Genomic DNA, 25,061 nt, shown 5'->3' on the forward strand with positions numbered 1-25,061 from the left:
GTTTCCCATCCTTCTATTATCTGTTTCCTGAACCCTCTAATGTGTAAAGGGAAGCTATGATCTAGGGAGACTTTTCTGGAAATGTCTCACTGCAGTGGCCTCACTCATTTGACTTGAGTACACACTATCTTGTCTGTAGTAAACAGAGGTGTCGCTAGCAGTCTCACTTCAAAATTCTTGCTTGATTAGAACTGCCCCAGGCTCTCGTTACTCAACTGCGACTTTAACACCATGTGTCTGATATGAGCGGGAAGGATGAATTAACTAGAGCGACAGGCGAGCAACGACAGCAGATATTCATGGTCACATAGCACCCCTGTACGATGAGTCTCCCAATATTTTTCAGAATCTTTGGTATACTGCATGGCTGAAAAGATCTTAGGGACTGAAACATACTATGTGCTGGACTATAAAGGGTGACAGGTATAATCAAAAATGAGAAATTCTCAACCACGGTTCTACTGGTAAACCATCATCAGACGAGCACTCCAGTCTGTCCTGACTGAACTGCAGTGATATTTTCCGTAAGTAATATTGCCACCCCTCACCTTTTAATCCCTCCCACTCTATCATGTCTAAAACAATGGAAACCCAGAACACTGAGCTGCTAGCTTATCTTCCCCCCCCCCCCAATACTGCAAGCATATCTCACTTGTGACAATGGTGACATTGTCATAATTCTGCACGCCACTCTATGCCTTAAGCGCTTTCCCACAATACTCTTTGTATTGAAATATTCACTGCTCAGGATGTTAGTCCCGTCATGCTCAATCTTTTGATTCCCAACATTGTATGTGAGCTTAACAGCATCTTTCTCCACAGCCCATTCCACCATTTGTTCCGGTGAACTGGTTCCCATCCTCCAGCAATTCTAGTAAACCTCCCTCTTTCTTCCCCAACTCCCCCCCCCCCCCCACCCCACTGGTACAACCTTCCTGGTTGGATATTAGACCACCCCTAGTTCAGGTGCAAGTGGTCTCTTCTGTACAGCTCCCACCTTCCCTGGAAGAGAACACAATGATCCAAAAATCTGAAGCCTTCCCTCATACACCAAACCTAGCCGTGCATTAAACTGTATCACCTGGCTTTTTCTGGCTTCTCTAGCACATGGCAAGGGAACCAGTTCCGAGATCACAACCGAGGAGGTCCTGTCCTTTAGCTTGGCATCTAACTTCTGGAATTCACTTCACAAGCCCTCATCATACCCATGTCATTGGTGTGGACGTGGACTATGACCTCTATCTGCTCACCAATTTAAGAATGCCGTAGACTTGATCTAAGACGTCCCTGATCCTTACACCTGGAGGCAACATACCATTCGGAAATCTTGTTCTCATCTATAGAACATGCAGTTTAAATAATTATTTAATTATTTGATTATGGATTATAATCTGTTCCCGAACTATTCTTCAGAACTTGTATGATTTTGATTCTTCCCATTGTAAAATGCCACCTGATGTAAGCTGGCATGTAATTTCTCTTCGACTTTTCTTCCTGATCTTGATACTGTGAAAATTTTTTGTGGAAAATCCTCCTGGAAAGTGGTGTGTGCTCCTCATAAGCAGCTGAGGTGTTAGAGCTCCCTTCGCTTCTGTTCTGCTGGAGCAGCTGAACCTTTTTACTTGAACAAAAGCCTGCATTCTTGCAGCTGGCGTTGCTGAAAATCATTGCACTGAATCCCATTATGCCTTTGAAGTAGCACATGACAATGGACAATTAAAGGAAACTAAGTGGGTTTCTCTCCTCTTTGGAACTCGAATAAAACATGGTGAATTAATTATGAATCTTTTTTGTTTTGTTTTTATAAACTATGTGGCTCCTATTGGAGGGAACAAATGAACTGATTCCTTTGCCATGTAGCACTCCAATGTGTTCAGGCTGCCACTACTTAGCCAAATTTGTTTGATGAACTGGTGCAATTCGAGCGTGATGCATCAGAGGCTGAAAAGACTATGGACTAAAACCCACTATGTGCTGGATGATGGGTGTAAATGAAAAAGAGAAATTCATGATTAAGGCAAGTTAAATGACTTGCCAAAGATATAATCTTGAAACACACTGTCTCTATCTGTTGCTGCTGGACCCTCCCCCTGGTAGTCATTCGTGCATCTCCAAATAGACTTTATGCAGTTACCTAAACGGATGGGTTGTGATTTTTTAAAAATATTTCGACGGGTAAAAGCTTATCCAGCTTAGAGAAATAATGTTGTGACTGTTGCTATTTTTTTATTATGAGAATTTATACCTAGGTTTGGAATTCCTGAGAAATTCTCAAGTGGTAACGGTCCACACGTTCTGGGTAGAGTTATACAGGGATTGACAAAAGCCTTGAACTGTAAATATCTTTTCACCTGCCCTTACCACCCTCATTCTTACGGGTCAGCTGCAGGACAGATGGGTCCTGAAATGAATGTTGTGCAGCGAGACTGAACAGAGGTGGCCAGAGGCACATCCACTGGTGCTCATGACAATCTGTGCTCTAAGGAACAGGCCAAGCTCCACATGAGATGGTATTGCAACGTCCCTTTTTAATTAAACAGATGCATATCCGTAATATCAGTGTATAGCTCTAACACAAAAGTTCCCAGCAGGATGCACTTAAAGCCCAGAAGATGGTGCTGGCTGTAGAGTGTCAAACCTACCAGCCGAGAGATTAGGTACTAGTGAGAACTTACCAATGAAAGAACAGCCTGGAGCCCTGTTGGACACACTGGACCACTGCTCTGCTATACAATAAGGAATGGCTATCATTCCTTTCTGAGACCACATTTTGGCAAGTCGAATCATTTGCTGTACTCCTACTACTTGCATACGGACAGGGACTAAAGAGCAAGGTTCCAGAGATCAAGACAACTAAGAGGTGGCCACAGGAGGCAGAGGAACGGTTATAGGATTGCCTTGAGTCAGTGAACTGGGTCGTGTTCAGGGAACTCATCTGAGGACCCGAATGTCATTACATACTTTATGAAAACAGTTGCAGATGAGTATGTCCCCACAAAATCATTCAGGATTTATCCCAATCAGGAGCCCCAGATGAAATCCAGAAACTGCTGTGAGCTGGATCAGAGGCACCTAAGTCTGGAGGTCAAGAATGTTACAAGAGGTGCAGGTATGATCTCCAGAAAGCCATCGCATGGGCAAAGTGGAGCTTCTGGACTAGACTGGAATCAACAAGGTATGCTCGACAGCTGTAACAGAGTTTGCATGCCATAACTTCATACAAAGTTAAATCTTACATTTGGGACAGCTCAATGCTTTCTATGCTCGCTTTGACCACCAGAACAGGGAGGAACCATTGCGCCCCCCTCCCCCCCAATGTCTCCCGATGATCCTTTGGTCTCAGTATCTGAAGGTGACATGCAGGCTGCCTTCAAACATCTTTGGAACTTGAATAAAACATGGTGAATTAATGTGGTCCAGATAGAGTACTTGGCCCAGTACTGAAGACCCGTGCTGACCAACTAGTTGGTGTATTAACAGGAATCTTCAAACCCTTGCTCCAGCAGGTATGGTGCCCATCTGCTTCAAGCAGGCTTCAATGTACCAATGCCCGAAAAGAGCATGGTAACCTGTCTCAATGACTGTTGCCCAGTGGCACTTACATCCAGAGTGATGAAATGTTTTGAGAGGCTGGTGTTGAAACATATGAGCTCCTGTCTGAGTGGCGACTTGGACACCTAATGAAGCAACAGATGCTATCTTGTTGTTTCTTCACACAACCCTGGAACATCTGCATAGTAAAGATACGTACATCAGGATCCTCTTTATCAAAATACAGCTCAGCAAATTATACCATCATACCCTCAAAACTAATCAGTAAATTTGAACATCTGGGACTCAATATTTTCATGTGCAAATGGATCCTGGATTTCCACACTTGTAGACCCCACTCAGTTCATATCCACAATCTCCATCAGCACAGGAGCACCACAGGGATGTGTGCTTGGCGCCCTGCTCTAGTCACTACATCTATGACTGTGTGGCGAAGTACTGCTTCAACACCATATGCTGATGACACCATTGTTATGGGCTGAATCACCATACAGGAGGGAAATGAAAATTTGGCTGAGTGGTGTAATAACAATAATCTCTCAATCAATGTCAATAAGAACAGGGAACTGATTGTAGATTTCAGGAGAGGGAAACCAGAAGTCCAAGAGCCAGTAATCATTGGAGGATCAGAGGTGGAGTGGGTCAATAACTTTAAATTTCTGGGTGTCACTATCTCAGAGGACCAATCCTGGACCCATCATATAAATATAATTGCAAACAAAGCAGAACACTGCCTCAACTTCCTCAGGAGTCTGCAGAGATTTGGCATGTCATCAAAAACCTTGGCAAACTTCTTTAGATGTGTGGTGAAAAGTGGCTGAAGTATGGCCTGGTTTCGGAACAGCAATGCCTTTCAGCAGTAAATCCAAGGAAAGGTATTGGATTTGGCCCAGTACATCGTGGGTAAAACCATCCCAACCATTGAGCACATCTGCATGAAACACTGCCATAGAAAATCAGCATCCATCATCAAAGATCCTCACCACCCAGGACGTGTTCTTTCCTTGCTGCCGCCATTAGGTAGAAGGTACAAGTGCCTCAGGATTTGCACCACCATTCAAGAACAGTTACTATTCCTCAAATATCAGGCTCTTGAACAAAGGCGGATAACTACACTCATTCTGCAACTGGTGTCCCCACAATCAATGGTCTCACTTTAAGGACATTGTATCTTGTTATTTCATGCTCGTTATTTATTGCTATTTATTTATATCTGCATTTGCACAGTTTGTTGTCCATTGATCTTGTTTACAGTTACTGTTCTATAGATTTGCTAAGCATGCCTGCAGAAGAAGAATCTCAGGGTTGTATGTGATGATATGTTTGTACTCAGATAGTAAATTTTAGTTTGGACTTTGAAAGTTAAGGCAGCAGTGCCACTGAATCAGGGAATAGGTGGCCTGAAGAGCTTTGAAAGTGTGGGCTGACGGACTGAATGCTTCATCTTTGCTATTTGTCACCTTAAGTAATCACTATGTATTATAAATTTTGGGTGATCTGGACACCTATTTTCTGCCTAAATGCAGAAGTACAGTATCTCAGGAGACTAATACTCCTAACACTTTTCTTCACCCTAGTTATGAATATTAATTGTGTACATGCTTGCTGGGTGTGCTGTAAAGGGCACCTATACATTCGGAAGGTGGCTTGCCAATGTAGTCTGTACCCCTGAACCAAAGTGAGCTTGATTCATGGTTTTCCTTCGATAACAAAACCAGAACTGCAAAGGGAGCACAGGGCTGCACTGCCCATAGGAATGACTCCTGGGATAGTATCAAACTAATTACCACAGTTACATAATCCCCTTGATTTCAAGCTGCTTCTTGGGGATGGGGCGAAGTATGTTCCTGTAACCATCAAGGGATGGGATGAGACTTGGGTAGCAGTATCTATACAACTGGCGACCCTCTGAATCTTGTTAATGGTACTTACTGGGTTTGTAGTCGCCAGTCTGATCAGTGGCTGCAAGAAATACCCCTTAAAAATGGGATATTTTGCCTAAACTGAATGCACAGTTGTTATCTTGACTACATAATACCATGGATATACCACCTGCCTACTCTCTCTACATCCTACTGTGTGGAGCTGCCATCAAAGGAGCATGATGAAGACTGAGTGCTTCTGGACTGTAGTCTTCCTGTTCCGGGGACCTACTAGCCTGGTTACCTACCGGCTTGTGAAAGCATTAACATGGCTTCAGCACTGCTGGAGAAACTGGCTACAAACATTGTCTTAGCATTATGTAACAGGAGCTGGGCCATCAATGATGTTGCTGCTGAATTTCTGACAATTCACACTGTGGCCCTGCAGAATCGACGAGCATAGAGTTTCTGTTGTTGAAGAGAGGTGGTACTTGTGCCATTATTAGCTGTGAATGTTGTACATACATCCCTGATATCAACAGTCAACTGTCCCTTCTGAATCTCTTAACGGAGGCTCAGAGACGATGCTATTGATGTTATTCTCTGCAGAACAAAAAGCAGAAGTAACAAGCTGGATGGACAAAAGAGAGGCAGTGGATGTCATTTACTTGGATTTTCAGAAGGCATTTGATAAGGTGCCACATATTAGGGTGCTTAACAAGATAACCCTATGGCAATACAGGAAATACACTGGCGTGGATAGTGGTCTGACAGGCAGGAGGCAGCGATTGGGAATAAAAGGTGCCTTTTCTGGTTGGCTGACAGTGACTAGTGGTGTCTTTCAGGGGTCAGTATTGGAACTGCTACCTTTCACGTTGTTTGTCAATGATTTAGATAATGGATTTGATGGCTTTGTGGCAAAGTTTGCAGATGATACGAAGTGGATGGGTAGGTAGTGCTGAGGAAGCAATGCAATTGCAGGAGGAATTAGACAAATTGAAAGAATGGACAAACAAGTGGAAGATGGAATACAGTGTTGGGACATGTATAATAATGCATTTGGTAAAAGAAACAATAGTGTGGACTATTATTGAAATGGGGAGAACCTTCAGACATCAAAGGTGCAGAAGGGTTTGGGAGTTCTTGTGCAAGACTCCCAGAAGGTTAACTTACAGAAGGTTGAGTCTGTGGTAAAGAAGGCAAATGCAACGTTGACATTTATTTCAAGGGGAGTAGAACATAAAAGCAAGGAGTTAGTGCTGAGCCTTTATAAGACACTAGTCAGGCCACACTTGAGTTTGGGCCCCATATCTCAGAAAGGATGTGTGGTAATTGGAGAGAGTCTCAAAAGAGATTCACAAGGATGATTCCGGGAATGAAGCGGTTAACATATAAGGAGCTTTAGGCAGCTTTGGGCCTGTACTCGCTGGAATTTAGAAGAATCCGGGGACATCTCGATGAAACCTACCTAATGTTGAAAGGATATTTCCTATTGTGGGAGTATCCAGAACTAGAGGGCACAACTTCAAAATTGACGGGTGACCTTTTAGAACAGAGGTAAGGTGGAATTTTTTAGCCAGGGAGTAGTAAATCTGTGGATGCTCTCCCACAGACTGCGGTGAGGCCAATTCCATGGGTACATTTAAGGTATATTGATAGCTTCCTGATCAGTCAGGGTATCAGTGGATATGCTGAGAAGGCAGGTGTATGGGGTTGAGTGGGATCTGGGATCAGCCATGATCAGATTTTATGGGCTGAATGGCCTAATTCTGCTCCTAATATCTTACGGTCTTATAAGAAGTGTGGAAGTTGTGGTAAGGCAAGGGTTAAATACAATATCCAGTCAAAATAGCCTGCGGCAGTTGTAGTCAAAGCAGACTTTTGATGTGAGATCACCAGAGCCAATGAGAATGACACTGTAGAGTGTTTTCACATCTTTTTATTATTCCTGTCTTGACTGTCTCTGTCCCACCTTCCCCCACCCCACCCCACCCCTGCTGTATAAAGGGAAGCTTTGTTCTTAGTTGATTACACACTGCCATACTAAGGAACAATTGCTTTACTACTTTCAAACTGTTATTGGTTGTCAGCTTGGCAATTAATCTTGTTAGTCAGGAATTCAAACATACACAATTTACCAAATGGTTAATATTTGTAACTCATAAGCCAATTCTGTATAGATTTAGCACTTTTATGTCCCGGTTTGAGAACAGGGGCCATGCTGTTCTCAAGCCAGGGGCCCAAGTAAGTAAAGTATGTTTAGTCAATGCATTCTGGGCCCAGTTATTTTGTGTAATTATTGGTAACCACCTCACAGGGACATTAACAGATCAAGACAATCAGGACAGTGGGGTGGGGACACTCACAGCCAGGGTCATTTGGGAACACATGCACCCTAACTTACCCTTCACCTCCCTGCAGTGGGGTGGGGACACTCACAGCCCAGGACCATTTGGATACACATGCACCCCAATTTTCCCTTCACCTCTGCAGTGGGTGGGGACATTCCAGCACAGGAACATTCGGAACACCCACACCCCAATTTCTCCTTCACCTTCCTGCAGTGGGGTGGGGATGCTTACGACACAGAACACTGATAGCTCAGGACCATATATATAGAGAACCATATTCTTTATATCTGTTCCTCCAGCTTCTGCTGACATTTTGAAGGACTATAGTATAATGTAATCATGGTGATTGCAATGAGTTTCATTCCTCAGTTCTACCTGGGTGTCCTTGCTGGATGTGTCCTCTTTGCCATAACATTCTCCGTAATCATGCTTACTGGTCCATAGATCCCAGGGTTCTCTTTCCAGCCTTCTTTAATAAAGGCACAACATTAGCCCTCCAACCGCCTTCCATTGCTAACAATACCAGTATCTCAGCCAACGTGCCCACAACAGTTCCCATACTGTTCTTGGATACACCTGACCATGACCTCGAAATACACTTCTGCACATGGGGCAGGTGAAGGGCCTTTCACTGGTATGACTGTGCCGATGAATTTCCAGATGGAGTAAGTAAAAGAATGCCTTGCCACATTCACCACATTTCTGTTGTTTCTCCTTGGGCCAACATCCACACTCAGAACCTACAACAATTTCTCCCTGCTGCGAATAACACTGCTTTCTCCAACTTTCAACAGCTGGTGGTGTTCAGATTCTGGTGGGCTGATCTTGGTATGTTATTTGGATCAGTCATTCCCCTGTTTCTACCACCCTTCAAATTAGATTTAGAGCCGGAGATGGGAAGGGAAAAAAATGAAATACTACTTCACTGTCTGTTGTAATTTAGTATTTTTTATGTCTTGCACTGAACTGCTCTGCAAAACAGCAAATTTCAGGATGTACTCAGTGGAGCTATTTTATTACGTACACCTGTCCACCTCATTAATGAATATATCTAGTCAGCCAATCATGTGGCAGCAATTCAGTGCATAAATGCATTTAGATATGGTTAAGAAGATCAGTTGTTGTTTAAACCAAATAACAGAATGAGGAAGAAATGTGACCCAAAGTAACTTTGACTGTGGAATGATAGTTTGTACCAGACAAGGTGGATTGAGTTTCTCAAAAACTGCTGCTCTGGGATTTTTCTGCACAACAGTCTCAAGAGTTTACAGAGAATGGTATGAAAAACAAAAAAGAATTTAGTGAGCGACAGTTCTGTGAGCAAAAACACTTTGTTTATGAGAGAGGTCACAGGCGAATGGCGTCTGGTTCAAGCTAACACGAAGGCAAAAGTAACTCAAATAACCATGTGTTGCAACAAGAGCATCTCTGAATGCACAGCTTGTCAAGCCTTGAAGTGGATGGCCTGCAGCGGGAGATGACCACGCTGAATGGTGGTGGGAAAGAAGCTGTTTCTAAAACATTGAATGTGCGTCTTCACGCTCCTGATCCTGAAGGCTTGTTCCTGATGGTGACAATGTGAAGAGGGCACGTCTTGGGTGACAGGCTAGTAGGCAGGTGAAGGGAAGGTGGGGGAGTGAGATGAAGAGATATGTGTGTCATGCTGTCTCTGTGTCGGTCTGCATCTCCGTGCCCTTCTGTGTGTCCATGTCTTAAAAGGGGAGAATTTGCAAGATGCACCCAGGAAAAGTTTCTTGAAACAGAGCCCACCTAGGGATGGAGCTCTAATAGACCTTATTTTGGGGAATGAGCCTGACCAGATGTTAGAAATTTCAAAGGGGGGAAGCATTTTTTGGGAGCAGCGGCAATAATTCAAAGGTTGAAGTTATGGATAAGGCCCTCAGATGAAAATGCATCACTGTCTGGTATGATGGCTCCCAGACTGAATTGAAAGAGGTTGCAGAGTCAACCAGCTGCATCACAGGCACTCCCTACCTTCGAGGACATGTTCAACAAGCAGGGCCTCAGGAAGCCAGCATCCATCATTAAGGACCGTCACCATTGAGTACATTCACCCTTTTTGTTACTACCATCGAGGAGGAGGTACAGGAGCATGAAGACCCACATTCAGCATTTTGAGGACAGCTTCTTCCCCTCTGCTGTCAGATTTTTGAATGGTCCATGAACACTACTTCATCATCACACAAGTTTGCCCACTCTGGGTCTTGTCATCTCCAACTGCTGACGAGGCGCCAACTGTCTCTCTCCTATTCAAATCTCACACTTTCTCAATATATGGCCATCCACTCTATTCATATCAATCCCAACCCACAGACAAGGGGTGGCTGGCAGACTTAACATCTACCTTGTTGAGGCCAGGCAGAAACTTACTTGTCCTTTGTAAAGGATGCCACTCAGAACCATCAGGCCATTCTTTTCTGCACCATCACCAACCTCATCACCTTTGAAAATCGACCATCCACTGTCACCAACCTTACCCCCCACGGTTCTCATTTCTACCTCCTTCCCAAGATCTACAAACCTGATTCTCCTATAGGCCCATCGTTTCTGCCTGTTCCTGATCCACTGAACCCGTGTCCGCATACCTCAAAAAGTAACCTGCGGTGTATTGCTGCTGCAAAACAACAAATTTCACATCACATCAAATGACGGTAAACCTGATTCTTATTCTGCTCACTTGGGGATGGCTGATTACAACTGTATTAGTCAGACACTGGAGAAAGTAGATTGGGAATAACTGAAGGTAAATCCATACCTGACGTGGAAGTGGGCTAACAGACAGTTGGTTAAGAGTTCACAACCAACATGTGCCTGTGAGGGTGAAAGGCAAATGATTACAAGGTTCAGGTTGTTGTCAATTTGGTCAACAAGAAAAAAGAAGCATGTATGAAGATTAGAAAGCTGGAATCAGACAAAGCCCTTGAGGAACATTTTCAAAACATGATGCTTCAAGAAGGCAGCATCCATTATTAAGAACTGCCATTAGCTAGGACATGCCCTTTTATTGTTAATTATCATCTCAGCCAGGTATGGAATCACCAATACCCTTGAATGGAAAATCCTATAAAAGGTAGTTGATTCAGCCCAGTAAAGCTCTCCTCTATTGAGCACATCTATATAAAAAGTTGTCGCAGGAGAACAGAATCTATCATCAGGGACACCACCACCCAGGATATGCTATCTTCTCACTGCTGCTATCAAGATAAAGGTACAGGAGCCTTAGGGCTCACCCCACCAGATTCAGGCATAATTTTAACCTTTAACCTTCAACCATCAGGCTCTTGAACCAAAGGCAATAACTTCACAGCTCACTTGGCCTAACATGGAAGTGTTCCCACAACCTATGGACCCACTTTCAAGGACTCTTCATCTCATGTTCGTGATATTTATTGTTTATTTATTTATTATAATTCTTTCTTTTTGGATTTGTACCCACAGACAAGGAGTTGACCCAGACAGAAACTTTGTGCAAATATTTTATGTATTACACTGTACAGCTCCCATAAATGACAAATTTCACAATATTCGGTATGTCAATGATAATAAACTTGATTCTGATCATAAAGAAAAAAAAGAATTTAGACAAAGAATGTTAGGAGGAATATAATGGGCCATGAAATGTCCTTGAAAAGTAAAAATAGGGAGAATCCTAAGGCATTTTACATAAACATAAGGAACAAGAGGTTATCTCAGGAAAGGGTAGGTCCATTGATTGAGAAAGGGATTTATACATAAAGTCCTGATGAAGAGTTTTAGCCCAAAGTATCAATGTTCATTTCCTTCCTGAATTGCAGATAATATCCCTGGTCGGGTGCTGAAGGTCTGTATGGCCCAGTTAACAGAGGTATTAACAAACATCTTTAATATCTCTGAAACAGTCTGCTGTCCCTGCAGGGTTCAAGTCAGCACAATAGAGAGCATCGGTAACTGGCCCAGTGGCACTGACTTCAACAAAAATGGGGTTTTCAGCAGTTGGTAATGGATCATATAAAATCCCACCTTCCAGCTTCATTGGACTCTTTACAGTGAACCTACCACTCAAACCCATCCACTGATGATACTATAGCCTCAGCTCTCCTGTCCCAACTTGCAAACAATGCTTCATACGTTAAGATGTTAATTCATTGACTTCATCTCAGTATTTAACATGATCATTCCTCAGAGGGTAGTGGGTAAACTGTCCTTGTTGGGATTCAACAACCTCTCTGTAATTGGACTTTGGACTTCTTGACGAGAAGACCCGAGTCAGTCCGAGTTCGTAACAATATCAAAAGCTCCATCACACTGAGCACTGGTGCCTCCCATGGTTGAGTGGTTAATGCATTGATGTTCATGCTTCTGACTCACATCTGTGTTGCCAGACTCAGTTCAAACTGTATCATCAAGTTCGCCAATGATACTGCAGTGTTTAGCATCATCAGCAACAATGATTAGTCGGCATAAATGAAGAGAGAGGGGTTTCTGAAATGGTGGAAAAACAATAACCTGTCTCAACGTGGACAAGACAAAAGAGATGATTGTGGACTTCCAGAAGGCACAGGTTGACCAGTCTCCATTGTATATCAATGGCTCTCCAATGGAGCACAATGTTCCTCAGTGTGAAAAAACAGACGATCTAACCTGGACCTACAACACCCCCTCAGTAGTTAAGAAGGCACAGCAGGGTCTACAATTTCAGAGGAGATTGAAGCCACTTTTCTAGAAATTTCTACCAGAGCACCTCAAGACTGCCTTTGTGTGGTGTGGAAGCTGCGATGCATTGAACCGCAGGACCCTACAGAGGACAGTAAGAGCCACCGAGAGGATCCTCCCTCCTATTTCTGACTTTTACCGGGTGCATTGTAGATGAAGGGTCCAAAGCATTGTTGAAGATCTGTACCACCCATCCCAGACCCTCTTTGACAGACGACCGTCAGGAAGGAGGTACATAAGCATGAGGATTAGGACTGCCAGATTGGGTAACAGCTTCTTCCCGCAGACTGTAAGAATAATGCATACCCTGCCACCACTGAGTTCTCAATACTGGGACAGTGAGCTGTTTACTGCATGCATTAGTAAAAGTAGTTTACAGTACTAATCTATCTAATATTTTGGTGTATCTGCTATGTGTGATGTATATTGTGTGGCTCCACTATGGTGTGGAGAAGTGTTGTTTGTATATACGCGCTGATACAGTCAGTTGACAATAAAGTTGTAGATATATATTGATATGGAGAGATAAATAGTGCAAGAGATTAGATATATACAGCAGAGAGATAAAGGTACATATCTCTAGCAGGTAGATAAAGAGAGAGATCTTTAAGTAGTGCAAATATTTCCCTGTTCAATGCAACTTTGCAGTAGGTAGATTGCCCAGGGGCCCAGAGCCTGACGTCAGACGTGACGCCACCAATAGCGGAGTTGGGCGGCGGTTTGGAGCCAAGTGCTGGGCCGCACGTTTAATCAACACCGAGGAGCGGAGCGGAGCGGTTCCCGGCCGGGGAAAGAGGCGTCGCGGTGAGGATAAACCCTCCCCAGCCCCGTCCCTTACCAACCTCCCCGAGCTGCCGCCGGCAGCGCTTGTGTATCGGTGGTGTAGAGCGCCCGTGTAATTGTGGCCATTGATCCCACGGCGCCCGGTGCGCCGGCAGAGGATTTGGGAGCCGGCGGGGCGCTTCCAGACCCTGCCGAGCTCTCCACACCCAGGTGTGGGCATGCAGCGGAACTCAGACCGGATAAGTAGCAACTGAGTTACACTCTAGTAAATAAACGAATATATTCTGATTACGCTGCTGCTTCTAACAGATGATGCGAGAACAATTGCCTTTTTAACTTTGGTAGATAAATTGACCACTGTAAATTAACCGAGCGTGTAGTAGGGAATTACCGGTAGTATGACTGTGGAGAATAAAGCAGAAATAATTTTGATTTAGTGTTTATAATTGGAATGTATTTGGGTAAAGGGGCCTTTTTCTGTATTGTATCTCTTGACGGCAGCATGATGGACACTTTATGTTTGTTGGTGTGAGGAGAAAAGGGCGGATATAGTGTGTTTGCACTCTCAGAAGGACTGTGTAAGGTGCCACTCAAAGCTATAAAGCACGATCAGGGCTGAATGGTTTTGTATCATTTAGTGTAAGGTTACTACTGCGCCAGTGACCAGAGTTCAATTCCCGCCGCTGTCTGAGTTTGTGTTCTCCCGGTTCAATTTAGTAAATTAATTGGCGACAAGTGTAATTGGGCCGGAAGGGCCTGTTACTGTGCTGCATCTCCTGTGCTGTACTGTGACTTTGCATGCGAGGGCAAGGCATGCCCCTATCTTACAGCTGAGGTTGAGTGTCAGGTGGGGACCAAAGATGAGTCAAGAGTGGACGCATCAAGATCCCCCAGTGTGAGAAGTCTATGACTCTGGCTCTAAGTGAGCGCATCCAATTCAGTGAAATAAACAGAGTAGTGGATTAGTTTGTAAATGACTACAGATTCAGAATTTTGGGTGTTGAGAGCTATCTGGGAGCCTTGCACCAGTCACTGAAAGTGAAATTAAGCTGATGGAAGGTATTGGGAAGGAATTTAAAGAGATAATGCTGCAGTTGCTCAGTAGCCATTTTATTGGCCTCTTCCTGCACCAGATAAACTGAGCACTGAGTCTACGTTCACCATCTCCTGCTGCTGTGGCCCATCGTTTTCAAGGTTTGATGTGTCCACGTTCAGGGATACACTTCTGCACACTACTGTTGTACCAGGTGGTTACTTGAGTTGGTGTCTCATTCCTGTCGACTTGAACCAGTCTGGCCACTCTCCTCTCACCCCTCCCATTAACAAGGTTTTTGCCCATAGAACTGCTGCATAGTCAATGTTCTTTCATTTTTCGCACCTTTCTCTGTAAACTCTTGAGATTGCTGTGCATGAAAATCCCAGGAGATCAAGAGTTTCTGAGATATTCAAACCTCCCTGCCAAACACAATCATTCCACGGTCAAAATCACTTGGGTCACTTTTCTTCCCCTTTCTAACCTTTGTTCTGAACAAAAATTGAACTTCTTGACCATGTCTGCATGCTTTTATGCATTGAGTTGCTGTTACATCATTGGCTGATTAGATGTTTGCATTAATGAGCAGGTGTACTCATTAACGTAGCCACTCAGTGTTTCTAGACCCTGGTGAGATGGTTTCTGGAATATTGTATATGAGTGTGATCTCCATCCCAGCCTGCAGTAAGATCCACCCCAGACGGCCCTTGAGGTTGAGTCCCTGAGTACATTTAAGACAAAGATCAATAGATGTTAAGGTACCTGGAATGGGCTGCCAGGGGAAGTGATGGGAAGCAGATACAACTGGAACATTTAGACAGATGCATGAAAGGCAGGGAATGGGGACAGATGGATCCTGTGCAAGTAGATGGGATTAGTTTGGATCAGCATCACGGTTGGCACAGACATGGTGGGCCAAAGGGCCTCTTCATCTGCTGTACTCCATATTGAGGGAACCAAAGAAATGGGGTCAGTACAGGGAAGATGCATCGAAGGAAGAGATCAGAGGTAAAGGGATGAATATCACACTGCCACTTCTTGCATTGTTTTCCTGATTTCTTCCAGAAAAAGCTCATTGATTTGAACATCTCTATTCAGTTTCTGCTCATTGAAGAATCTCACTAGCTGCTGCAAACTCTCCAGATGGACCAACTAAAATCCAATTAACGATGCATGAGGATTACAGAATCAGGTTTATCGTTGACATGTCATGAAAGTTGTTGTTTTGCAGCAGCAGTACAATGCAATAAATGTTAGACTGGGGATTCTGAGGCTTTAGCTCATTGAGGCTTATACAACACAAAGCGGTTGTACTTCTCGTGACTTTATTGAAGGCATTGATTAATCATTCACAGTCCAGGCTGGAAAAGTATGTGAACCCTTGTATTTAATAACTGGTAGGACTACTTTAGCAGCAATAACCTCCTTCAAATGTTTCTTGTAGCTAGTGATCAAACTTGCATTATGTTGAGGAGGAGTTTTAGACCATTCCTCCATACAAATCTGGGATACTTTGTATGAACAGCCCTCTTCAGGTCATGCCACAGCATCTTTAATTGGGTTAAGCTCTGGACTTTGACTCAACCATTCAAAACACAAAGTTTTCTCCTTTTTAAAGCATTCTGTTGTTGATTTACTGTTGTGTTTCGGATCATTGTCTTGTTGCATCATCCAACTTCTATTAAGCTTCAGGTGACGGACCACTACCCTGACATTCTCATGTAAAATAACTTGATACAATTTTGAATTCATTGTTCTCTCACTGATTGTGATCTGTGCAGCCCCTGAGACAGCAAAGCAGACCCAAACCATGATGCTCCTTCCACCATGTTTCACAGCTGGGATGAGGTTTTGGTGTGCAAAGCCCTTTTTCCTTCAAACATAGCAGTGTGCATTTCTGTCGAAAAGATCAACTTTTTGTCCCATCTGTCCACAGAGCATTGTCGTTGAAGTGTCATGAAACGTCCAAGTAGTCTTTTGCAAACTTGAGACACGCAAGAATGTTTTTTTGGAGGGCAGTGGTTTCCTCCGTGGTGTCTTGTCCAGTGTCTTTCTTACAGTAGAAACATGGACAGAGACTTTAGCAAGTTCTAGAGGTCTCTGCGGGTCTTTTGCTATAACCTTTGGATTCTTTTTCACTTGCTTCAGCATTGCACATTGTGCTTTTGGTATGATCTTTGCAGGATGCCCACTCCCAGAGAGAGTAGCAACAGTACAGAATTTCCTCCATATGTAGGCAATTTCTCTTACTGTGACCAGAATATTCAGGTCTGTAGAAACTTTTCAAGTTTCCTGCATCTCTACCAGTCTTCTAAGGTCCTCTGAAAGTTGTTTTGATGGAGGCATGGTGTATGTAAACAGATCTTTCTTGAGAAAACCAGGCTCTGTCAGTAACATGACTTTGTGTGTCTTTTTATAACCACACTTGCAATCTCATCTTATTGATTGGAACACCTAATTCCAAATAGCTTTTGTAGAAGGCATTACCCTCAGAGGTTCACCTACTTTTTTGAAACTTGACTGTAATTGTTTAAATAATGTACTCAGTATTGATGAGAAGTACAATTGTTTGTGTGTTATTAGTTTAGGCAGATTGTTTGTCTATTATAACTTAGATGAAGATCAAACCACATTTCATGAGTAACTAATGCAGAAAACCAGGTAACTGCAAAGGGTTCACAAACTTTTTCTTGCAACAGTACCAATGACGTTGATAGGAAGATGGATGAGGTTCTGCCATGTGGGTTCAGGGAGTTAGGTGCTATGTTAAAGGACAGGACCTTCCGAGTTGTGATCTCAGGACTGCTATCTGTGCTGTGTGCTTGAGGCCAGAAATAGGTTTAACATACAGTTTAACATGCGGCTAAGGAATTGGCGTAGGAAGGAGAGCTTCAGATTTTTGGACCATTGGGCTTTCTTCCAGGGAAGGTAGGACCTGTACAGAAGAGACAGTTTACACCTAATTTGGAGAGGGACTAATATTGTAAAAGAAAGGTTTGCTGTTAATGCATGAGTTGGGGAGGGGCGGAGGGGTATGGATGGGAACAAGACTGCCAGAAGAGATGGTGGAATGGTTGTGGAGTCATGTTGTTAAAAACTCAGACAATGTCAGCAAGCAAAAAGTTAGGCATGGTGGGACTAATGTTCTGAGTTGCGTATATTTCAATGCAAGAAGTATTGTAGGAAAGGCAGATGAGCTCAGGGCATGGATGAACACATGGAATTTTGATATTGTAGCCAACAGTGAGACTTGGTTGCAGGAGAGGCAACACTAACAACTCAGTATGCCAGGGTTCTGTGGTTAAACATGTGATGGAGGAGGAAGGATTAAAGGAGGAGGGGTGGCGTTACTAATCAGGGAAAATGTCACGGCTTAGTCAGGACAGACTGGAGAACTCATTAAGTGAGGCTTTATGTGTGGAATTGAGGTACAAGAAATGTATCACCATGATAATGGGGGCTATATTATAGACCGCCCAACAGACTGCAGGAGTTAGAAGAACAAATTTGTGGGGAGATCGCAGACTGTGGGAAGAAACATAAGGTTGTGATAGTAGGTGATTTTAACTTACAACATATTGACTGGAACTCCCATAATGTAAAAGCATTAGATGGGATAGAGTTTGTCAAATGTCTTCAGGAAAACTTCCTTAATCAGTATATGGATGTCAGGGAATGAAACAGAGCAGGTGGCAGAAAGTTGTGCAGGGGAACACTTTGCAACTAGTGATCATAATGCCATTAGTTTCAAGGTAATTATAGAAAGGATGGGTTTGGTCTTCAGGTTGAGGTTCTAAATTGGAGGAGGCCAATTTAGATTGTATTAGAAGGAATCGGCCAGGTGTGGATTGGTATAGGTTGTTGTCTGGCAAAGATGTACAGGTGTCCCCGCTTTAAAAATGTTTGCTTTACGCCACTTCGCTTTTACAAAAGACCTACATTAGTAACCTGTTTTTGCATTACAAAGAGGATTTTCACTTTTATGAACATTTTTCCCGTATAAATTAATGGCTCTTCACTTTACGCCATTTCGGTTTAAGAAAGGTTTCGTAGGAACGCTCTACCTTTGTAAAGGGGGGAGACACCTTTACATGAAAAGTGTGAGGCCTTCAGAAGTGATATTTTGATAGTAAAAGGCTTGCATGTACCTGTCACAATAAAAGGTAAATATAACAAATTTAGGGAACCTTAGTTTTAAAGAGAGATTGTTGCCCTGTTTAAGAAAAATGGGTGTTTAGCAGGTACTGGCAGTTAGGAACAATGAGGTACTTGAGATTTCGAAGAAATGCAAGAGAACAATTAAGAAATCAGGAAGGCTAAAAGAAGACATGAGGTTTCTCTAGCATACCAGGTGAAGGAGAATCATAAAGGCTTCTACAGATATGTTAAAAGCAAAAGAATTCCAAGGAACAAAATTGATCCTCTGGAATATCAGAATGGTAATCTGTGCGTGGAGACAAAAGAGATGGAGAGAGATCTTAAATGGTTTTTTTGCATTTACTCAGGAGATGACATAGTCTATATGATTGAGGCAAAGCACAGTGAGGTCATGGATCCAAATCAGATTACAGAGGAGAAGATGAGGCAAATCTGGGAGGATAAATCTCCAGGACTTAAAGGAGGCAAGTGCAGAAATTGGAGAGGACCTAGCAGAGATATTTAAATATCTGCTAGTGACAGATGAGGTCCTGGAGGATTGGAGGATAACTTATGTTACTCTGTTTAAGAAAGGCTCTAAAAATAAATAGGAAATTTTTGGCCAGTGAGCCTGACGTCAGTAGTGGGAATGTTAATTGGAAGATATTCTAAGTGAATGGATATATGAATATTTGGATAGATGTGGGTTGATGAGGGATAGTCAGCATGGCTTTGTGCATGGTAGGTCGTGTTTAACGAATCTTAGAGTTTTTTGAGGATGTTACCAGGAAAGTTGATGAAGGTGAGGAAGTGGGTGTTGTCTACATGGACTTCAGCAAGGCATTTGACTAATTCCCCCATGGGAGGTTGGTCGCAAAAGTTCAGTTGCTTGATATTCAAGATGAGGAAGTAAACTGGATTAGACATCGTCTTTGCGGGAGATGCCGGAGTGGCAGATGGTTGACTGGAAGCCCGTGACTCATGCTATGCCACAAGGATCGGTGGTGCTATTGTTTGTCATCTAATGTGATAAAGTGGATCAGGGAATTTGCAGATGGCACCATGACTGGGGCAGTAGTGGACAGTGAGGAAGACTATCAAAGCTTGCAGTGGCATCTGCACCAGCTGGAAAACTGGGCTGAAATATGGCAGATGGAATTTAATGCAGATAAGTGTGATGTGTTGTACTTTGGGAGGGCGTGCCAGTGTATGTCTTTACATGGTGAGTGGTAGGACACTGAGAAATGCGGTAGAACAGTGGGATCTTGCATTACAGATCCATAATTCTCTGGTCATAGGGCCGTAAAGAAAGCCTTTGGAACATTAGTCTTAATAAATCAAAGTATTGAGTACATGTGTTTGGTTGTTATGTTGAAGTTGTGTAAGACTTTGGTGAGGCCTAATTTGGAGTATTGTGTGGAGTTTTGGTCACCTACCCACAGAAGGATATAAATAAAATTGAAAGAGTACAGAGAACATTTTCAATGTTACTTGGACTGGAGGACCTGAGTTGAACGGAAAGATTGAATAAGTTAGAACTTTAGATTTGATAGAGGTATGCAAAATTATGAGGGGTATAGATAGGGCAAATGCAAGCAGGCCTTTTCCGTAAGAGGATAAGTGAGACTACCATTGAAGTCAAGGGTTAAGGGCGAATGATGAAATGAATAAGGGGGTCATTGGCAGAAACATTTTCATTCAGATGATGAGAGGGTGGAACGGGCTGCCAGATCAAGTTGGGGATGTGATTGTGATTTCAAAGTTTAAGAGATATTTGTACAGGTAAATGGATGGGAGGGGTATAGAGAGCTATTGTCCGGATACAGGTCAAAGGGATAGGCAATTTAAGTGGTTCGATATGACCAGATGAGCCAAAGGGCCAGTTTCTGTGCTGTAATTTTCTCTGACTTTGAATTATAATAAAAATTAATTTTAATATTTAAGTCGTGCAGAAATAGTGATGTCATGTTCATGGTGCATTTATAAATCAAATGGTGGAGGGAAAGAAGCTATTCCTAGTACGCTGAGGGTGTATGTCTTCAGGTTTCTGTATCTCCACTCTGATGGTAGCAATGAGCAGGCATGTCTTCAGTGCTGGTGATCCTCAATGATAGATACCACCTTTTGAGGCCTCGCTCTTTGAAGATGGCCTCTGGTGGGGAAGCTAGTGCCCATGATTGATCTGAGTTTAGAACCCTCTGCTGCTTTTTGCAATGCCATGCAGTGGCTCTTCCAGACCAGTTGGTGATGCAGCGAGTTAGATTGCTCTCTACAGTGCATCTGTAAAAATCTGCTGGAATCGTTGGGACATACCAAATGTTCTGAAAATCCTAATGAAATATAACCTCTTACCATCATATCCTTGCTTTTCTGCTATAATACGACGTCAGCTGTGGTGTGAGGTGCTTCATTCTTGCCTGTGGAACAGCTGAAGGGGCCACACCTCACTGCTCCAAATTAAACACAAAAAATTTGCAATTCTGCTGCAGGGTGTCAGAGCACTGCTCTTCCTGGACAGGGTTTGGGAGAAGAGCCTGACTTTTGTGCCCCATGTCATATGCTGTTCTTTTTCTCTCTGGCTTTGTTGATTAGTATGTAAAGGGGGTTTCTTCTTTTTCTTTGTTACTGTGTATGTTAATCAAAATGGCTTCTTTGTTTTGTTAAAAGTAGGAATGCTTCTTTGTTGCGAGAGAGTGCTGGAAGCTTGTTTGGGTTAAAATTTACTGATAACGAGAATTGTATTCCTTTGTAAACCAATTGGGATTAATGTTGTTCTTTCTTCTGAGTCTGTAAGCTATTGTTGGCGAGCTTTTGGGGAGATAGGCGCGAGGGGGTGAGAGAGAGAGAGGACGCGATGCTGTAAACTGGGCGAGGAACGGACCCCAAGTGGGGGTCCAAGGTCCAAGGTCCAAGGACGAAGATAGATGTGCTTGGCTGGCCACTTCGGGTGGTACTGAGCTGCGAGTCGAGGAGTTCGGAGGGGATGGAATGGTGGCCAGAAGACTTCAGTAATTGAGCTCCAACGGTTGTGCACAAAGTGGTTTGGACTTTGATAAGTTGGCGCCTTTTCTTTATTTTCTTTTCCTTCATATATACTGTATCGTTATTAATCACTTAGTTATAGTAATCTTTATAAATTGTACTCATTTAATCGCATATGGTGTACTGTCTGTTTTTGGGCGAGGGGGGGACATCACACAGCATCCACACCAGCTGATTACCCAGTCTGGCGGGGCCGAAGGCTGCTCCCCCTAGACGAGAACGAGCTGAGCGAGCCTGAGGCGACCCAGGGGGTTACATTGTGGGGTGCTCGCCCGGGATTGATTTCTGTGGAAGCTGTGTGATCGCCCTCTTTAAATTATGTCTGCGGCGAAGAGCTGGTGTGCCTTTGCGGGTGTGCGATTGCTGGTTATCTCTGCATGTGTATTGGGTGGGGTGGCTGTTGGTGCCCCGGAGGGCGTTGTTCGAGTTCCGACTAGCGTTGACGAAATGGTGGTGGGGCCATGGGCTGTCCATGCTGTTAATGGAGCGGGGAAGGACTGGTGGGTATGTTCCAGCTATGGTGGGCTCTGCCCGGTTGTTGGAATAATGTCCAGCCCTAAAGGGGCGGAGGCGGGAGCGGAGCGGACCTCTCAGTTGTTGGGTGAGTGGCAGTGCTTGGCTGAGGGAAAGCGACTGGGATTGGTTGGAAGTTTGAGTAGGCGGGCTGGTGGCGTTGTTAGAACTGTCGGGTACAATTACCTCGGGGTGACAGCTGCCAGTTCTGGGAAAGTGTGGGAAAATGCGTGTGGTTCGACTGGAAGTCAAATGCCGCAGCTGGGGGGCTTATCATATCCGTGGCAGGAGATTGGTGGAAAGTTTTTAGGGTATCCCTTTTGGCTAGGGGGGCAGATAAATTGCTTGTGGTGCCAAGGGGATCTGTCAAGGGGATCAGCTCCTCCCTCAGTTGTTCAGTTGATCCAAGAGGTGTTGGGATCTTTATAAAGTGTACTCATTTAATCGCATATGGTGTACTGTCTGTTTTTGGGCGAGGCGGGGACATCACACAGCATCCACACCAGCTGATTACTCAGTTTGGCGGGGCCGAAGGTTGCTCCCCCCAGACAAGAACGAGCTGAGCGAGCCTGAGGCGACCCAGGGGGTTACAAGTACATAGCTAGTCTGTTGAGAATGGATCCCCAAGGTTAGTGCTTTGTTCTTTGTGTGAGTTGTGGGAACTCTGGGAGTCTCTCTGCAGCTACTTGGAGACTGATTTAAGGAACTGGAGCTGTAGCAGGATGACCTTTGGCTCATATGGGCGAATGAGAAGGTGACAGGAGTTACGTTGCGGGAGACAGGTACCTGGGTGACCAGCAGGAGAGGGATAAAGTATTGGCAGCCAGTGTAGGTTTTCCCTGTGGCCATCCCCCTCAATAATAAGTTTACTGCTTCAGATACTGTTGAGTGGGAAGACCTTCCAGAGGGAAGCTGCAGCAACTGATTCTCTGGTAAGGAGTCTGGCTCAGAAGGGAATTGGGCAGAAGAGAAGTTCATTGGTAATAGGGGATTCCATAGTCAGAGGAACAAAAGGCAGATTCTGTGGACATAAAGGAGACACCAAGATTGTATGTTGCCTCCTAGGTGCCAGGGTCAGGGATGCTTCGAATGAGTTCACAGCAATGAAAGCCAGTAGTCGTGAGACATTTTACCCAATTGACAGAAGTAGGAAAAGGGATGAGTTCCTGAAGAGAGAATATGGGAAGATGGGTAGAAAACTGTAAAGGAGGACTTCAAGGGTAGTAATCTCTGGATTACTGCCTGTGCCATGAGCCTGTGAGGGTAAAAATAGGATAATTAGGCAAATGAATGTGTGACTAAGGAGTTGGTGCAGGGGGCAGGGTTTCAGATTTTGGGATCTTTAGGATCTCTCTAGGGGAGGTTTAACCTCTACAAAAAGGGCAGGTTACACCAGAACTTGAGGAGAAATATACTTGTGGGCAACTTTGCTAAGAGTTGTTGGGAGGGTCAAAAGTAATTTGACAGGGGTATGGGACCAGAGTGATTGGGCTCAGGATTGTGCAGTTGGTATCTACACAAGAAGATTCAGTGTGGAGTGAGTCTGTGAGGAAGGGCAAATGTGATAGGGCAAAATTGCAGTCAGTGGGATAATTTGAAGAGTTACATGGGGGAAAATTGAAAAGGGTGATGAATACAGGACTGAAGGTGTTATACTTAAATGCACACAGTATACAGAATAAGGTAGATTATCTTATAGCGTTGTTAGAGATTGGCAGGTATGATGTTATTGACATCACTGAGTCGTGGCTGAAAGAAGAGTGTTGGGAAATTAACATCCAAGGATACACGTTATATTAAAAGGACAGGCAGAGACTGTGGGGCGTCTATTGGTTAAAAAATGAAATCCTTCAAAAATGGTGACATAGAATCAGAAGATGTAGAATCCTTGTGGGTAAAGCTCAGAATCTGCAAGGGTAAAAAGTCGCTGATGGGAGGTATATAGAGCCAGGAGATGCGATACAAATTAGAATGGGAGATAGAAAAGGCATGTAAAAAGAGCAATGTTACAGTAGTCTGGGGGGATTTCAATGTGCAGGTAGATGAGAAAAATCAGGTTGGTTCTGGATCTTGAGGGAATTTGGAAGCTTTTTAGAGCAGCTTGTGGTGAGCCCACAACAGAAAAGGGAACACAAAGTGCACTGCAGATGCTGTGGGCAAATCAAGACGTACAAAAAAGCTGGAGGAACTCAGCAGGTCGGGCAGCATCCGTTGAAAGGAGCAGTCGACGTTTCAGGTTGAAACCCTTCGTCAGGACTAAAGAAGGAGGGGGCAGGGGCCCTATAAAGAAGGTGGGGGGAGGGTGGAAAACCAATCAGAGGAAAGATCAAGGGGTGTGGGAGGGGAAGCAGGGAGGGGATAGGCAGGAGAGGTGAAGAAGGAATCTAAGGGGAAAGCACTATGGGTAGTAGAAGAAGGCAGAGTCATGAGAGGTGATAGGCAGCTAGAAGAGGAGGCAGAGTGAAAGTGGGATGGAGGAAGGGAGGGGGAGGGAATTACTGGAAGCTGGAGAGTTCAATGTTCATACCAAGGGGCTGGAGACTACCCAGATGGTATATGAGATGTTGCTTCTCCAACCTGAGTTTGGCCTCATCATGGCAGTAGAGGAGGCCCTCTATGGACATATCTGAATGGGAATGTGAAGGAGAGTTGAAGTGAGTGGCAATTGGGAGATCCTGTCTGTTGTGATGGACGTAGCGTAGGTGCTCGACGAAGCGGTCCCCCAATCCCCCGCACCGGGAGCACCGGATGCAATAGATGACCCCAACAGACTCACAAGTGAAGTGTTGCCTCACCTGGAAGGACTGTTTGGAGCCCTGAGTGGTGGTAAGAGATGAGGTGTAGAGACAGGTCTAACACTGATGCTTGCAGGGATAAGTGCCAGGTGGGAGATCTGTGGGGAGGGACGTGTGGACGAGGCAGTCGCGGAGGGAACGATCCCTGCGAAAAGCAGAGAGGGGTAGAGAGGGAAAGATGTCCTTAGTGGTGGGGTCCTGTTGAAGGTGGTGGAAGTTGTGGAGGATAATATGCTGGATCCGGAGGCTGGTGGGGTGATAGGTGAGGACAAGGGGGACG

General features: G+C 44.2%; 1 protein-coding gene across 1 annotated transcript in view; it reads left to right on the plus strand.

The window, feature by feature from the left end:
- The first annotated feature begins 13,193 nt into the window (after nucleotides 1-13,193).
- Nucleotides 13,194-25,061, plus strand: part of LOC140716434 (uncharacterized) — a 71,254-nt gene continuing 59,386 nt past the window's right edge. Inside the window, 1 exon segment of the mRNA XM_073029171.1 lies at nucleotides 13,194-13,282. The gene's annotated coding sequence lies outside the window, so the exon portion shown is untranslated.

Source organism: Hemitrygon akajei, chromosome 25 (genome assembly GCF_048418815.1).
Source record: "Hemitrygon akajei chromosome 25, sHemAka1.3, whole genome shotgun sequence".
Classification (NCBI taxonomy): Eukaryota; Metazoa; Chordata; class Chondrichthyes; order Myliobatiformes; family Dasyatidae; genus Hemitrygon; species Hemitrygon akajei.